Source organism: Grammomys surdaster, unplaced genomic scaffold (assembly GCF_004785775.1).
Source record: "Grammomys surdaster isolate TR1022 unplaced genomic scaffold, NIH_TR_1.0 126048, whole genome shotgun sequence".
Classification (NCBI taxonomy): domain Eukaryota; kingdom Metazoa; phylum Chordata; class Mammalia; order Rodentia; family Muridae; genus Grammomys; species Grammomys surdaster.
Window position 1 is genome coordinate 1,017,766 of NW_021620860.1, and position 10,947 is coordinate 1,028,712.

The window sequence follows — 10,947 nt, forward strand, 5'->3', positions numbered from 1 at the left end:
TTCACCAGGACTAGCTGACTTAGCTAGTTAGCTGCCATTCACCAGGATGGGAAAGCAGAAGGGGACTATCACGTGGAGATGTTGACTGAACAGACCCTGTGTCTGCTGAAGGGGGCTTGGGAACTCTGCAGACGGAAGGGCCAGGCATGTATGTCATCCCAGCCCTGTGGAGCTAGAGACAGGAAGATTAGACGTTCAGGGTCATTTTCAGCCACACAGTTAAGTTTAAGACCAGTCTGGGCTAAGGACCTCATCTTTAAAAAAAAAAAAACAAAAAACAAAAAAACAAAACCACAAACTTTTCTCCCCCAGATGGACCCTGATGTAATGATGTATGCTTATGGTCCCAGTACTCAGGAGCTGAGACAGGAGGATTGTCACAAATCTGAGGCAAGTCTGGGCTATACAGTGACCCTCTTATCTCAAAAACAAAACAGTATAACATCAATAATAATAATAATAATAATAATAATAAAATGAACTTTCCAGATGGGGAAACCAAGTCTCAGAAAGCTTGGTGATTCCCTCAAGTTCATGCACCTAGGAAGCAGGGAGCTTGGGAAGAACAACGCCACAGCCCGTCTAAAGCCAGCCTTGCTCTGCTACTAGGAGCTGGGGTGGAGCTAGACCAAGCCCCACCCCCAGGGCCTCTGAGTTGCCCACTGTGACCCTGTTGCAGGCCTGTGCTGTTCTGTCTGTATGCACATAGGCAGGTGCAGGCATAAGGGAGGGGGACAAAGGGTACAGCTTCCATGTACAACTCCATCACGTGGCTGCTGTACCAGAGACCTTGCCTTGGGCCCCCTGCCCCACCCCCTTGTGTTGATAAGGAGTCGGGGCGAGAGGAGGGGGCAGAGATAAGGCAGGGCATTGGGTAGGGGCAGGGCAGCAGGACAGGCCTCGACACTCAGGCAACTCCTGGGTGGAGAGAATAGGAGGAGCACAGAAAAGGGGCCCATTCTGTCTCTGACACCCCCAGGCTAGGACTGGGCACTGGGGGCTGGACAGGAGTAGGGGGGGGGTGAGCGGGGAGACTTAGCCCAGGGAGCCGTCAAGAAAGTAGGTCAAGTTTTTCTTGGCTTGTAGAGAAATTCCTGTTATAAATTTATAATGGCATAGCCAGCCCTAAGGGGTGGAGGTGGGGGAGGAGAAGAAGTGGGTGGGGATGCCCAGGGCCGGGCACTGGGGCCTACTGCTCTTAGCTAGAACAGAGGGGCAACAGCAGGGAGCATTCTGGGGGCTGGACAATAGAGACTGTTCTGTCTCCCACTGCTCTCTGTGCCCAGTAAGGCTTCATTTAGTCAGTCTGTCTGAATCTTTCTCTTTCTTTCTCTCTGTCTTTGGGTCTGGGTGTCTCCCTCCCCGCACCCCCCTTCCCCACCGTGCCTCAGTGCTTGGCACACCCTGGCTGCGGTGCTGCCCCCGCCTGTCTCCTGCCCGCCTGGCACACTGCCATTACTTGTTTACAGAAGCTGGAAAAATCCACTCGCCAGCCGGAGGCCCAAGCGCCCCCAGGGAAGGGAGGAGGCAGACCCAGGAGTGGGCAAGCAGAGAGAGGGGCAGCCCTGGGGAACAGGCCTTGGGGGCAGGCAAAGAATGGTAGGGTGTGGGGTGTGTAGGAATGAGTATTACCAGCTGTGGGCAGGGCCTGGCAGGGAACCCCAGCAGGAGCCATGGCATAGGAAGCTCCTGCCTCAGGCCATGGCTCTGGAGGTGCCCTCCCCCCCACTATCCCACCACTACCAGTTGCTACGAGGCAGACCTGGGGTAGTGCCAATCTAAGCCACCCTGTTTATTTCCCCTCTCTCCTCCCTGGCCCAGCCTTAACTCCAAATGTGTCTGGGCACTGCCAAGGGCTTGCACGTGCCCACAGTGGGAGGGGCAGGGTCCTTGTCTGCTCCACCTCTGTGCTGAGCTGAATGTGTCTTAGTGCCATGTGGGGTAACCCAGGTTATGGTTATCTCCTGGCAATGGAAGAAGTCAAAGTGCTATCTCCACTTCTTAAGGCATATGCTTGGCACCCAGCAAGAGGTTAGAACCCCTGGGGACCCCTGAAAACCTCTCCAAGGACATATGGGCCTCTGAGGCTACATAGAGCCCAGGCAGAGGCCCTACATGCAGGAAGGCATGAACTACGTGAGTCCATGCTAGCTACGGATAGGAGGTTAGTGGAGAAGGGTGTTGTTATGTCAAGGATAACCACCCTGAAGAACAGCCTCTCTCCCCTCTTTCCGGAGTCCAGTTTAATCCCCCCAGCTCGTTTCTAGTACCTCTTTTGCAGGGGGAGGTGATGAGCTCAGAGAGACAGAGAGACAGAGGGGGTAGAGCTATGGGGTGCAGGCAGTCAGATGGACAACTGGACAGCAAGCCCCACCTGCCTGTTGGCCTGGCAACCCACTCTTTCTTAGTCAGATAAGAGCTGTTGGGTGGCAGCATGGGCAAGCTGCCCACAGAGGGGGAAGCATTTCATTAAGCTTAAGTGATTCTGCAATGAGGGGACGGGGACAAGAAGCCAATGCGGCATCCACAGCACCATGCCAGGTTCCCACTGCTGCCTGTCCTACCCTGTAGTTCTATGGATCCCTGGGATACCCCCAAAGGACTCCCGAGGCTGTCAGCAGGGCCTGTCCCCTAGCTGTCTAGTATGCACACCTCCGAGCATCTGTACCCGGCTTCGGCTTCGGCTCTACCTTTCTGGGGCCCCTGAACTTTGTCCTTAAGGCTTTGAAGAAAGCCCAACCATCGTTGGTATACACACACACACACACACACACACACACACACCACACACACGGTAAGGAGCTTACGGGGAGAAAAGGGAGGAAGAGACGGGTAATAGGAGTGATGGGCAAAGAGGGAAAGAAAAATACAGAGGGAAGAACAAAGAGAGGAGGCAGCGAGGATGCGGGTACAGCCAGGGATGTCAAGGAAGTAGGGGGCAAGGAGAAGGAAGACGGGAGAGGGTGGGATGGGAAGAGCAGATAAAGGGAGGAGAGGCTGATGAAGAAGAGAGACAAAGGGAGAAAGGAAAATAACAAAGAAAGATGGGTGGGGGGTGCTTCTGCCCTGCCTAAGTCCCACCCCATGGAGGCTGGGGGGGGGGGAGCAGAAATGGTTTCCACGGTGACAGCTGGTTCTTGGTGGCCTGGCATGTGGGCTATTAATAGTGCTGTGGGTAGGTTCATACTCCCCTCTCCCCTTCCCCTCTGCTTGCTACTAGGATGGGCAGAAGAACCCCCCTCCCCAACTCCCAATCATCCCACATAAATGTCCTGATTCCGTACCATGGAATCATCAAGGGTATTGTGGAAAGGCCAGGGCAGCCACTGTAGTCCTAAACATACACGGGCATGCACAGGCAAATAGCATCTGTGTGCAGACGTGCCCGGTGCCAACATGGGTTCCCACAAGTAGCCACCAACCTAACAGTGTCTAGGGCCATTGAGGACCTGTGGTAGCAACACGCACCTTATGTTTTGAGACAGATGCCTTCTCAGGGCTGGGGCCTATCCCTCTTTCAAAGACCCCTACCCTGTTCTGTTCTCAGGTAAGGACTGGGCAGGGTTGCCCCACCCAATTCTCAGCTACTCCAGCGCCAGGAGAGACTGAAGGCGGGAAGGCAGGGACTATTTGGCAGGTGTGGTGTGTCAGAGAAGTGCACACAGACTTAGGCACAGCTTTATATAGGTGTGGGCGTGGGGACCCAGAGAGACTGTACCTCTGGGTGGGATCTTGCTTTTGGTTCTAGAACTTAAGGGCAGTTACCCAGAAGTCAGATTTCCTAGCTACTGGAGGCCTTAATACCAGGGACTGGGAGATTAGATGGGGGGGTGCATGTCAGGGAGACTGGTTACTTAAACAAAGGGATCCTCCCTGTCCCCCCTCCACAGCCACCACCACAAAGAATATAACAGGAAATTCCCCCCTGCAGGTCAAAGACAGAAAGACATAAACAGTAGCCTGCCTTGGGCCAGATGCCCAGTGCTAACATCAAAGAGGGTGCTCCCAACCCACACCCCTAGAGCCTTACCCACCTGCTTCTTCTCCCTTTCCTTAGTCCAGGCTAGTTCCATAAAGTATCAACGGTGCTAGGTCTAGGGTCACCTCCCTGGTCATGCCCAGCCTCCACACTTAAGCGATGGATGGGCGTATAACCTGCCTCCACCGGATTTCATACCCCCTTTTCCCAATTCCTCTCAGAAAAAGCAGGAGGAGGTCCAAGTCTCCAAGAAAGCAGAGTTAGGAGCACCCCCCCCTCAAAAAAAAAAACAAACTGGGCATAGTATATTCTCCCCCCTCTCCCCCCCCAGCAGACAGGGTAATTGGAGCTGGGAGCTGGGGCAGCTGAGCGCTAGAGGCATGAGTGTCACGGGGCCAGGGCACTTGCAGCAGATGGCATCATGGGCACAGGGCTTGGGGGTACTCCTGCACTTTTCTCTTCTAAAGCAGAAGAAATTGTCTGCCAGCCACAGAAAGCGTCACCTCGGAAGGGAAGGAATGGTGTAGGGAAAAAGAAAGACAGGATGTTCTTCTAGGCACCCCAGGGAGGCAAGAGCTAGCCCCCACCCAGTCAGAACTGGCAGAGGCAGAGAGCAGGATAGGAGACACAGAGTGTGAGAAAAAGGATAGGAAAGGAAGGAAGGAGAAAATAGAGGGGGAGAGGAGAGATCGTGTGTGTGTGTGTGTGTGTGTGTGTGTGTGAGAGAGAGAGAGAGAGAAAGAGATGGGGGGGAGGGAAGGAGAGGGAGGGAGGGAAGGAGAGGGAGGGAGGGAAGGAGAGGGAGAGAGGGAGAGCGAGAGGGAAGGAGGGAGGGAGGGACAGAGACCAGCAAATGCAGCTGAGTCTCAGGCACACACATGGACACGTGCAGACTCACACATTCACCCCGCATGCGCAGAACTGCAGGGCTCCAGTACCCGTTCCAGGAGATATTCAGAGCCCTACCCAGCCCACACATGCACAAAACACTCTCACATGGATGCATGCACAACACACCCACTCACTGGTGTGTATGAAAATGCGGATAGTCACCAAAGCTTGTCCCCTCCTCCTCCCCACGCCTGGTAAAAGAGAAAATGAAACATGCAGCCAGGGCTTCAGAGCCAGGAGGAAGGCGAGGGGGAGGACGACGAGAAGGTGGGTGGCTGCTTGGCTCAAACCACCACTCTTTGCCACTGCTGAGTGGGTGTGGCTGTGCCCCTGGCACTAACTGTAAACCCTAACTCCCTGCTCTCCAGGTCGAATGCCCACTTCCAAAGCAAAGGGACAGGACAGTATTTCCGGGTACAATAATATCCATTTTGTCGCCCTGTCTACCTGTGAACTTCTGACCTCTCTAACAAACAAGAAGGAGGTCCCTATTGGTACCCCCAGCTCTTGCCCGTCAGGCAAAAGGACACGTGTCCAGCTGCACTAGAGGCACAGAAGTCTCAGTGAGAGGCGGAAGTGTCTCGGTTCCTGGTGGCACGTGCATCCTCAGCCTGGGGAGGAGAAAGAACTCCCCAGGAACAGCTTACCATGCCAGGCAGCAATACAGATTGAACATGCTAACATCTTGCCTTATTTGTCTGGCGTGTCTTTTCTTCCTGCCGTGCTAGGGGTCAAACTTAGGACCTCATGGATGCCAGGCAAGAGTTCTGCTAGCAAGCTACAGCCCTATGTCCAATATTATATTCTTGACCCTTACCCTAAGCAGGCAATACATAATAAAAAGCCAGGCCCTAAGTTATACAACTCGTGCGTGGCAGAAACCCAGCCCCCAACTCCCAGCCAGTATTCTGTCCACACACCACACCTGCCTCCCCTCAAGAGGCTCCAAAGTTCCCCTAAGCGCCTCAGCAGCCATGAGACCTGGAACTGAGACCGTCTCTCACACCGAAGGCTCCAAGTCAGTCTACTAACAGACATTGCTCGTTCATTGTCCTTACTTCACCTTGAAGAGCAGGGGCTGAATAAATGAGGCTCGTGGGAAAGAAGATTCTGATCCTTAGACCCACAGCCAAGTAAGGGACAGCGGGACAGACCCAGGATCTCCAGATGCTGCATGCTGGTCAGTGGCCTCTCTGCCACCACCTTTGACTAGTGGACATTGTGTAGAGAGGAATCTGGCATCTGTGAGCCATGACTAGGTTCTGGTAGGTAGCCGGGGTGATGGGACCCCCAAGGAGGAGGAAGGGAGCTGCTCTCCTACCAAAGAGGCTGAGGGAACCCACCCCGGCTTTGTTCATACATGTGCTTTCTTTCTCTTTCTCTCTGTCTCTCATTGCCAACACTGAGGTTTGTCCCAAGAGAGATGTGGTGACACCCAGCATTCATGCATGTGCCCTTAGCTGAGGAGGTGTGTCCAAGAGCTGAGATGCCAAGGGCTCCTTTTAAGATAAAAGGTGAGGGATCAGAGAGGCCTGCTGTGGGTCTTGTTAGAAAAAACAAAACCTGTGAGCAAGAGAGCCGATCCAGAGGGTGAGGTGGCTGGACACTCACTGTTCCTGTCACTCCATTTCCATTCCTGTAACGGTCAGGAGACCTCCATCTCGACCCAACTTCTACCAGAAACCCCAGGGTCTCCAGGCATGAACTAGGTGCTCTGTGAGGGTTGGGCAGTCTCCCTTTGTATCTGAGGCTGGCTTAGAACTTCTGGTCTTAGCCAGGCAGTGGTGGCACACGCCTTTAATCCTAGCACTTGGGAGGCAGAGGCAGGCGAATTTCTGAGTTTGAGGCCAGCCTGGTCTACAGAGTGAGTTCCAGGACAGCCAGAGCCACACAGAGAAACCCTGTCTCAAAAGAAAAAAAAAAAAACAAAAAAAAAACTTCTGGTCTTTCTTCCCAAGCCTTTCCAGCCAGTGCTAGCCATGTGCCATTCACTATACCTGGTTAGGAATGGGGCACTTGTAAAAAGTGTCTGTCTGTTTGAGACATAGCTCTGGCTAGCCTTCAACTCTCTATGTAGGTGAGACTGGCCTTGATCCTCCTGCCTCAGCTTCCCAAGCATTTAATATCTTCTAACATCTATAAATGTCAAAAGCTAAATGAGGTAGATATTATCATCTCTAGTTTACAGAGAAGGCAAGAAGGAAATCAAAGTCTTCTCAAGGCTACACAATTAGCAGGAGGCACTGAGGGTTCAAACCTAGGCAGTTGAACTCCAAAGCAAACAACAAAATCCCACTTTTAACCATGACAACATAAACCCTGCAGTGTCCTGCTGGAATAAGGCTACCTTGTCCTTTCATCTGGCTGTGTAGCCCCTGTGACAAACCTCCGCTTATCTTTCTGTGGAAGGCTATGAGTACTCTGTGACAGAATCATTACTAATACATTCTTATCCAAGCAGGCCAAGGCTAGAGGGAGCATAGCCAGGCATGTTAGTCCCCCCACCAAAGCACTGCCCCCCACAGGCTTTGGGTCCTCTGTGCCAGTAGCCTCTGTTCTGTTCAACTTCCCACCCTGAAAGAACCACCCTTTCTGTTCTCATGTGTGGGCTACAGTCCCCTCCCCCCCCAAAAAAAATTGGCACAGTCTAAACAGCTGTATCCTTAGAACCAAGCATGAAGCTGGGCAAAGAAGACACAGCTGTTGGGACATCTCTGAGGTGGGTCTCAGCTACCAGGGATGTGAAGAAAGGCCATGAGTTCTAATTCAGACCCAGCTGGGTCCTGACAGCTCCTGCCACTGCTCTAGGTGGGGGGCACGGTTTTCCCCCACTGCCTGAGTCCAGTTAGGGGAGGAGTCCCCTCACTGGCTCCTTAAAGAGCTGCAGCCTGAATCTAAGGTGCTCCCACTGAACTGACTAAGGTTCCCTGGATGGGCCTGCCAGCTAGAGGGGTCAACACACACAGTAGTCTACTCCCCCTCCCTCCCCATTCCCAGCCCCCAAAATTTGCTGGCCAGTCACAGCTGCAGCGTTGAGGAAGCGCAGGATGTCCTGAGCAGCCAGCTGAGCACCCCCACCCCACCCCCCAACCTCCTACTGACCCCAGAGGAAGGCTGGGCGGGCCAGAGGGCCTGAATTTGAGTATTAACAACTGGAAAAGTATGAAGAATGTTGCTGGCAGCTCTGAGAAAAGAGGCTGAGGCAAAAACAGAGAGGCGCACAGGGCAAGAGAAAACGTTACAAACTGGCAGGGAAACAAGGAAAGAGTCAGACACCCCAAGACAGTGAGAGAGAGAGAGAGAGAGAGAGAGAGAGAGAGAGAGAGAGAGAGAGACAGAGTTAGAGAGAAATTCCAAGTCAAAAATACACCTCACTCACTCAGCCACTGGCCAGCTACGGCCTCCTAAGAAAAGCTTCCAAGTTTGGACAGGAGGGCCAGAGGTGAGAAAAGGGGCGGATTCACAGTGGGAGGCAAGCATTCAGCTGGGGACAACTTAGGGTCCCCTGGAAAGGCCCAGCCAAATAACCCCAAGCAGCAGAGGCAGCCAGGTCTACACTGGCTTATAGGCCATGGATGAGAAGGCCAGAGAGCCACTCCCAACTCTTCCCCAGACACCCCTCCCCCAGCAACCAGGACAAACCCAGCTGCTAGAAGTCACTGGACACTGCTGCAGGCCTATGACTCGGCCCTCTGGAACCCCCTTGCACCCACTTTGCTCTTGTTTCTCTGTTCCTCTAAAGAGGAGGGGGGAGCCCACTGCTACACAGTGCCTAAAAGATAGCAAGAAGCCAGAGGGAAAAGTCTGTATTGTGTGCATTTAAGTACATTCCTGCCCCAGCTACATTGTGTCAATCCGCAGGGTTAGCTGGACACTGCCAGGTGGGACCTGTGACTGCAGCTGGAGCCCTGTGCATGGCCCCTGCACCTGTGAGACTAGGTGTAAAAAAGTGCACCTGTGCCTGGAGTTCCCACAGTCAATCAATTAACAAGTGTTTACAGAGCACATACTGTGCTAGGCTCTGGGTGGGATCCAGGACTCTTCTAGAGATTCTCCCATGTCTGAAGGAGCTTGCCATTTAGTGACTGGGTGGTATGGTAAGTGACAGTAATGAGACTACATTATCCTATGCTTTGCACCGTTATGCAGAAGAGTCTTTTAATACAGATGAATTTGATTTTCTCGGTAGCAGAGATTTTATTGTCTACAGAACCTCAGCTCCCCAGCTGAATCCAGGAAAAATACTTGTTGCTAAGTTATGTACACACGTATTGATGTGTAGCTGCGTTTTTTGTTTTTGTTTTTTGTTTTCCCTGCGTGACAGGGAGTGTCATGGCAAGCAATGATGGCTGCATGACTGGGCACATGTGAACACGTGTGTGCTTCTGAATGATAGTCTTTCACGATTGTGCAGCTGTGCGCAATTGCTGTGTGTGCATGCATGCATGCGTGCATCCATGCACGCATGCATGCACTCGATAGTGACTTTCTCCGTGTGGGTGACAGCGACTCCTCCTTACCCCTGTGTGACAGCATCTCCCTGTGAACCTGTGCGTGGGTATATGCATAGGCCGTCTCTCTGCTCTGCTCTTGGTCTCCCGTGGGTGTGTCCCCACCCCTTGAGCTCCACTATGCAGTGGCGGCCTGCCTCTTCCCTTGTCCCTATGTGGGTGTGTCCAGCAGCTCCTGTCCTTGAATCTGCCTGGGTGTCCCCGGGTGTGCATGTAGCTGTCTGTGTAGGCATATCTGTGTCTGCATGTCACCTTTGCCTCCCCCTTCATCTTGGACAATGGCACTCTTCATCCCCTCCCCCTCCTGGGTCCAGAGCCAGCATTCAGGGGCAGGCTCCCATCTCCCTGCCTTCCCTTCTGTGTGCTCCCCCTCCAGTCCCTAAAATGGGTGGCTCTCTCCATTGCCTCTGACATCTTCTCAGGCCTTCTTTTCACACTGGACAAGGGAGGGCCCAAGACAGAAAAGGGGCACCAGAGACACGTTGCAAAGGGAGGGAAACGGGGAGCACGCGCGCTCACACGCGCGCGAGCACACACACACACTCACACACACACACACACACACACACACACACACACACACAAAAACACGGGTCCATCTTTCTTCCTCTCTTTCCCAACCACAGGCCAGCAATTCTCCTAATCATCCAGGGACCATCAAGTACACCCCCACTACTACACGCTCACACTCCCCCCCCCCCCACCCGCCGCGTTTTTGCAATTAGGAGTGTTGCAACCAGAAAGCCATGCTCAACTCGAGAGGTGGGGAGGGGAGGGGGGCTTCTCTTTCCCCCAGCCCATGCAAGCCCCCCCCACCCTGCCGCACCCACATTGCCCTCCGTAGCTAGAGACAGCTTTGCAAAGGCCATTCGGTCTCTTTGACTGGGGGGGGCGGGGGGAGACACGACAGGCTTCTGGCACACCGTAAACAAACCGCGGCGCGGCAGGCGGGGGAGCTTCGGCAGGCAGCGGGGCCCAACCCGGGAATGCGCAGCAGACCGGCCGGACAGAGGCCGGGGCGGGCCCTCGAAGGGGAGGCCCAGACGCCATCTCCGCGGGCGAACCCCGGGGCCCACCGACCACTTAACAACACCTTCCTTCCCCAGGGCGTAAGTGGCTAGCTCTCGGGCTATGACAGGGTCACCCGGGCGCCGGGAAAGGCTGAGGTCGGCGGCGGGAACCCCCTGGGCGCCCCCAGCCCGCCTCCGAGCTGGCCAGAGACCCGCGGCTTTGCATAATCAATCGCGATGCATTTGCATATTAATGCCCCCTCGCTCCCTCCTCCTTACCTCGGCTTGGCGCGCTGGACCGAGCTGAGCAACGACGCGGGGGTCTCAGCGCCCCGTGCCGGGGGCGTCCATGGGGGGCCGGTGGGGCCCGGGCCGCCCGCCTCCAGCGCCGGGGTGTGAGTGCGAGTGAGCGCGGGGGGGCGGGGGGCGAGTGTGGCGGCCCCGCGGCTCCTCCGGCAGAGGCGGCGGCCGCTCTGGCTCCTCCCTCCCCCGCCCCGCTCCGGCTGGGGCTCCAGCTCCGCGCGCCCGGCCGGCTCGCGGCTGCTCCCTGCAGGCC

At 54.7% G+C, this 10,947-nt stretch overlaps 1 protein-coding gene across 1 annotated transcript in view; it reads right to left on the reverse strand.

Annotated features, from left to right (window-relative positions):
* Positions 1-10,947, reverse strand: part of Thra (thyroid hormone receptor alpha) — a 25,731-nt gene extending 14,784 nt beyond the window's left edge. Inside the window, exon 1 of the mRNA XM_028755125.1 lies at positions 10,671-10,947. The gene's annotated coding sequence lies outside the window, so the exon portion shown is untranslated. The remainder of the gene's footprint in view (positions 1-10,670) is intronic.